This window comes from Myotis davidii, unplaced genomic scaffold, assembly GCF_000327345.1.
Source record: "Myotis davidii unplaced genomic scaffold, ASM32734v1 scaffold185, whole genome shotgun sequence".
NCBI lineage: Eukaryota > Metazoa > Chordata > Mammalia > Chiroptera > Vespertilionidae > Myotis > Myotis davidii.
In genome coordinates this window covers 1,038,003-1,044,437 of record NW_006297811.1, presented here as the reverse complement: position 1 = coordinate 1,044,437, position 6,435 = coordinate 1,038,003, and the positions used below count along the sequence as shown (strand labels likewise).

General features: G+C 39.5%; 1 pseudogene; it reads right to left on the bottom strand.

Moving 5' to 3' along the window:
* Positions 1-913: 913 nt before the first annotated feature.
* On the bottom strand, positions 914-2,292 carry LOC102775087 (annotated as a pseudogene).
* Positions 2,293-6,435: the final 4,143 nt, after the last annotated feature.

The window sequence follows — 6,435 nt, the reverse complement described above, 5'->3', positions numbered from 1 at the left end:
GGTGATGGAAGCTCCCAACCGCTCCTTTTTTCCTTTTTTTTTTTAATTCTGAGCCAGCTTTAGCTTGAGGCTAGGCTCCAGCTCTTAGGCCTCCACTGCTAAAATAGGTTTCTGGCCTTTGTTTACAATGTTGCAATCCTTCTGGCTGAAGTCTGGCGGTATTTTTTACATAGTTTCTTAAACTGCAGGCTCAGAAGCCTGCAGCCGCAGGCAGGGAACGTTGGTTTCCTCCGTCACTGAGGCAAGCAAGCCTCATATTAGTTTTAAGCTGTCTGGCTGCCAGTCGCCATCTTGGCTGACAGTTAATTTGCATATCTCGCTGATTAGCCAATGAAAAGGGTAGCGGTCGTACGCCAATTACCATGTTTCTCTTTTATTAGTGTAGATAGATTATAGAAACTTAATATTATTTCTAATATGTCTTCTATTATCCCCAATATAATGCTTAGCACATTGTATGTCATCTATAATGATTGCCAGGTGATTATATAATGCTTATATATTAGAAAAAAGTTTAAACTATTCTTGACCTCAAGTGCAAACATATTTATAAGGCAAGGAGGCAGTGTCTTCCCCTTCTAGTCATGGGCCATATCCACTTTGGCAAGTTCAAGGCCTTTGATAAGCTTTTGTGGTCAGGAATCCAAAGCAAATACAACTGAGAGTGAGGTGGCACAGTGGCTTGTTAAGATGTGTATTTGCACCTTATCCCCTTCCACCTGTGCCTATGCACAAAGTATAGCACAAAGTACACTAGAAAATCTAAAATCTATTCTTTACAAGTAAGCAATATTTAATTACTTTTAAACAAAGATAAAGATATTTTCTCCCTCAAATCAAGTTTTAAATATCAAAACCTATGCTTATAAAAATTTAAAACTTTCAGCTACCTAAATATTGCAAATAAAATCCATTAAAAACTTCTCAAATGTTCTTTATATTCCAGATATGTCAACCTAGAATCCTTCAGAGATATTTCAGTCTCTCTCTCTCTTCACTGGATGACTTTTTCTGGCTGCTGGTGTTGACTTTGCTTTTGTATGTTGTGGTTGATTACTGTCTTGAACCTCAGATCCTCCATTTAGAGTCTTTGAACCTGCTTGTTCCTTTCCTAGCTTTTTGTTTGGCCCTTTCTTCCCTTGATCTTTGGTTTTATTTGCTCCCTCATGCTGTCTTTGTTCGACAAGAGATTTATTCAGCACTTGTGTGATTATAGAATCTCCTACACCAACCAGAAACATGTTCTTAAACTTTTTAAACAACATTGCAGACTTTTCCATGATAATCTAACTCACTTTGGATCTCTGTATTTTTTTTTCAGTGTGGTAATTATCTGTGTGTTTCTGAAACTTGTTGCATTATGACCTGAAGTGAAGCAAGTTCATCCAAGGCCTCAGTGCATCTGTTCATATCAAGATTATCAATTTTGAGTGATTTTTTTATTTCAGCATGTCTCCTTTGAAGTCAAGAACCCATTGATATTTCACACTTCTCCATTTTCTTAACTTCTGGCTTCTTTCCTTCATCTTTATTCCACTGCCCAGTTTCCATTTGCTCCTCTTGCTTGTGTTTTCTATCTGCTGTTTCTTTCTCATGTTGGCCTTTGGGCATATTTCTTCTCTGACCAGTCTGAAAGTTTCTTCCACCTTTTCTCTTCACCTTGATCATCTCCTTCTTCAGAATCAGAGGTTGATGTAACCTCTGTTTTAAATAAATTTTTCCTTTTTGATTCGATTTCTTTCTTCCCCTCCTTTTTGTCTGACTCTTGGCTTATTTTTTTCCTTCTGGCCCTCTTCATCTTTTTTAAAGCTGTTTTATAGGTTGTTTTCCTCTTGCCCCTTTTTTACTTTTGTATTTTTGTTGTTGTTGTTAATCCTCAGCCAAGGATATTTTTTCCATTGATGTTTAGAGAGAGTGGAAGGGAAGGGATAAGACAGAGAGAGAAACGTCGATGTGAAAGAGAAACATTGATTGGTTGCCTCCTGCACATGCCCTGACTGGGCCTGGGGATCAAGCCTGCAACCAGGGTATGTGCCCTTGACCAGAATCAAACCCGAGACCCTTTAGTCCACAGGCTGATGCTCTAACCACTGAGTCAAACCAGCCAGGATAGTTTTGTTTTCTTTAGTTATATGTCACTCTATGAAGGGCAGGTCTGTTTTATCATTTTGGGAATGCCTCTTGGTTTTGGAATCTTGATTTCTGTAACTGCAGGTAGTCCTCTTTTAGGACTCACTTTTAGATTCACAGGTACTATTGCTGTTGCCATTTCTCTTATTGCCTCGGTTTCTACTTGCTTTGCTGCCTTTCTATAAAATCTATCTTAAATTGCTATGTATTTCTTGAGTGCCAGATCCACAAAACCAAATACCTGCTGCACATCACCAGATTTCCCATTTAGCATTAGAGCTAGCTGTTATTGAGCACTTGAAATGAGTACTTGTCAGGCGCTGTTCTAAGTGCTTTAGAAATACCTCATTTAATCCTTATTTTAGCACTCACTATAACCCTATGAGGTACTTTATTATCCTCACTTTAGAAAGAGGAAACTGGAACATAGATAATTTAAGTAGTTTTCTCAGGTTGTAAAGATGTTAAGTGCTAGAGCTGGAATTTGGGGCCTCGGATAGTCTGACTTCAGAGCTGATCACTAATGGCAGTGTGCTGTTGCCTCACTTGCCTAACCTCTCAGGCTACTCAGAGTCGGAGCCATGCCCAAGCAGCAGAGTCCAGGACTCCTGAGGATACACTACGTTAGCTGAATCCAAAAAAACCTTTACAGATCCCCTATTACCTGCTGGGTGCTCAGTGTCAGTTCTTTGCAACCATTATCAGGGGCAGTTTGGCGATCTTATTCAAATATCAAACTCTCTGACTCTAAAATGCTTCCCAAATCTCATGCAATTTTAGAGTTAGAGCCTACATCAGGAAGAAGATCTGGGTCAGATATGAATTACTGTTGCCTCCTAAAAGCCTCATGGTTATTGATAAATTCTGTTTATAGAATACCATGGCTCTGATGTTGCCATGGTCACTTTCACTATGTTGCTACTAGGCCTGGAGGCAAAGTGGAAAAGCTGGAACTGAAAGCATCCATTTTAGCATTTATAGAGTTTGACCTTCCAGGCTGTTTTCTCCATCTGGAATCCCTGGACTCATAGCTATCCAACACCCCCCTTCTGATTCTTCCCTGATAGCTATCACTTAAAATATGGACAATAAGAACTATAGCTATAATATATTAATTATCTATGAGGAGCCAAGTAGTATACTGTCCATTTAATCTTTTCCACAATTCTGTAAGAAAGTATTATCACTGCCATTTTATACATGAGAAACTGAGGCTTAGAGAGGCAAACTAATTTGCCCAAGCTCTAATTTGCTTCTTCAGATCACCTTGAGCAGGGCTGAAGAAAGGGGAGGAGAGAAGCAGGCTCAGGAAGAGGCCAACTCAAATGCCTTCTCCATTCCCCAAGGAACCAGATTTTGCCTTTCCTGCCTCTGATATTGCCTCACACTTGGGCACAATGGACTTTAATAATAATACTAATATTATTTCATTACATATGTATAACTCTTTTTTTTTCACTTCCTCAGCTCTCATTTCATTTTTTTTCCTGTATTGATTAAGTATTACAAATGTGTTCTTTTTTTTTTTTTTTTTTTTTTTTTTAATATATTTTATTGATTTTTTACAGAGAGGAAGGGAGAGAGATAGAGAGTTAGAAACATCAATGAGAGAGAAACATCGATCAGCCGCCTCCTGCACATCTCCCATCTCCCACTGGAGATGTGCCCGCAACCCAGGTACATGCCCTTGACCGGAATCGAACCTGGGACCCTTCAGTCCGCAGGCCGACGCTCTATACACTGAGCCAAACCGGTTTCGGCATTACAAATGTGTTCTTATCCCTCCATTGTCCCCCCATTTCCCCACTCATGCCCTCACCCCCGCTGTCTATATCCATTGGTTATGCTTATATGCATGCATACAAGTCCTTTGGTTGATCTCTCTCCCTTAGCCCCACCATCCCCTTTACACGTTACCAAGTACTTCTGCATAAAAGAGCTCTCTCCATAAATGTGGAAGGGTAGATCCTCTCCCTTTTATCCTCTGATTTCTTTCTGGGCAGAGTTGGATTTTCTGTGAAGCTCAGAAGTTTAAATCTTCAGGGACTCTCATTTACGTAGGCATAGGCTTTTGTAAGATTTAAAAAACATTTTAGCCCTAGCTGGTTTGGCTCAGCATCGGCCTGCAGACTGAAGAGTCCCGGGTTCGATTCCGGTCAAGGGCACATGCATGGGTTGCAGGCTCTATCCCCAGTACGGGGTGTGCAGGAGGTAGCTGACCAATGATACTCTCTTATCATTGATGTTTCCATCTCTCTCTCCCTCTCCTTCTTCTCTGAAATCAAGAAAAATATATATTTTATGCCCTAATCGGTTTGGCTCAAGGGATAGAGCATCGGCCTGCGGACTGAAGGGTCCCAGGTTCGATTCTGGTCAAGGGCATGAACCTTAGTTGCAGGCACATACCCAGAGGGAGTGTGCAGGAGGCAGCTGATCCATGGTTCTCTCTCATCAATGTTTCTAATTCTCTATCCCTCTCCCTTCTTCTCTGTAAAAAGTCAATAAAATATATATTTTTTAAAAAAGAAATTCTCTTCTATTAGGAAATATAGGAGGAAACAATCAGAATATGCAACCAAAAAAAAAAACAGTAGGAGAAAAAAAAAGTACAAGGTATGTCAGAAAGGCAATTAAAAACATGGATAGTATAGTGGTATTTATCAGCTTATTAAATATATTCTTCATGGTGATTTCTTAACTTATTCTAATTAAATATTCACTTATATCTATTATTTTGCATTCTTTCTATTAAAGATGGCCCCTATAATTGCAAGCTTCAGATCTCGCAGATCCTATAATTGCCTCAGCCACTATAGCATTCAAAAATGCAGTAACTAACCATACTCTTCAGTGAATGGTTGATGGCAGGAGAGAGGTGGGCTTGCAGTGGAGTAGTTTTGGAACCAAACTGGGACATAGGCTCTCTGGCTGTGGTGTGAGAGATCAGGTCCCACATGTTGCCTGGCTCCGTGTCAGACTACATGATCCGCTTTTTTTTCAGTAAGGTCACTCTAATTATCAGGCAGCTGTCACATCACTGCAGGGCAGGAAAGCCTCCCCCAACCTGCTACCACATCTCTCCTCCACCTCCATGGAAACTAAAATGTCAGAGGTAGAGACACAGTTCTTTTGAGTCTGGAAAGCTATCCAGTTTTCAATAAACCATTATTTTGTTTGTCTTTTGTTTGTTTGTTTGTTTTTCCCAAGAAATTATTAAAAGCAAACATTCTTACAAGCAATCTTATTGTAAATACGTATTAAGTATACCTTAGTCCTGAGGCTTAGGAGAGGTTGATGAAGATGAGAATGATGACCTAACAATTCTGAACATCCACTATATATTAGGCCATATGTTGTACCTGATATTTTGCATGGTCTCAGTTTATCCTCCAACAGAGGAGAAAACTGATGCTTAGAGGGGCCACAACACAGCTCTTGGCCGAACAACATTTCACAGAGATTAGGACACAAAAGAGTTAAATAAAAAATTAGGAGACAAGGGCTTTAAAAATTTCAGGCATTTCACAATCATGCCTTGGGCCAGCCCTACACTTTACTGTTTTCTGTAACTCTAGTAAAATGCTGATTATTACTTCTCCTAATCACACAAAGCAAAGTAGAATATACTCTACATTATGTAGGATATAAAAATATAACCCGTGGGCAATGAAAGTATGTTCACCCAGCATAAGGAACATAATTGGGATTAAAAGCCAAATGACACCAGGATTTCAACAAAAATCAATTACCAAGGGTGAAAGGATTTTTCAGATAACTGGAACCAGACAGTTAAACATTAACTTTCAATGGTTTGAAGTGTTTAGGTTTTGCAATGGTGTGGTTTGGAAGCTCTCCAGCACACAAAAAAAGCTATTTTCTTTTTAGAGGAGAGCTCTCTGCAATATTTTCTTTGCTGAAATAATGTGATCTTTAATAAGGTATTACATGACCCAAACTTATAAATGGACCCATTATTTTAGTTGACCTCATTCTTACGAGGTTTTTATAAGTCGGCAATGAACTATCAACAGCTTCCTGATAATTAATCCTACTTACCCAAAGAACTATTAGTCTGTTAGACTTATCTGTGCTAAGCGGAAGCTTTTATTGTACCAGACTTTTCCTCGTTGAATAAAACCACACTAAAGTTCTGCAGAAAGGTCCAACATTGTGAGGTTTGAGAATGAAGAAACAGATTGAAAATTATGATGCTCTCCCCACTCCCCTTGCCCCGTGTTCAGCTCCATGCTTGCTGAACATCTTTGGTTCATCCAGCAGCACAAGAATGGCTTTTATAGTAGTCAG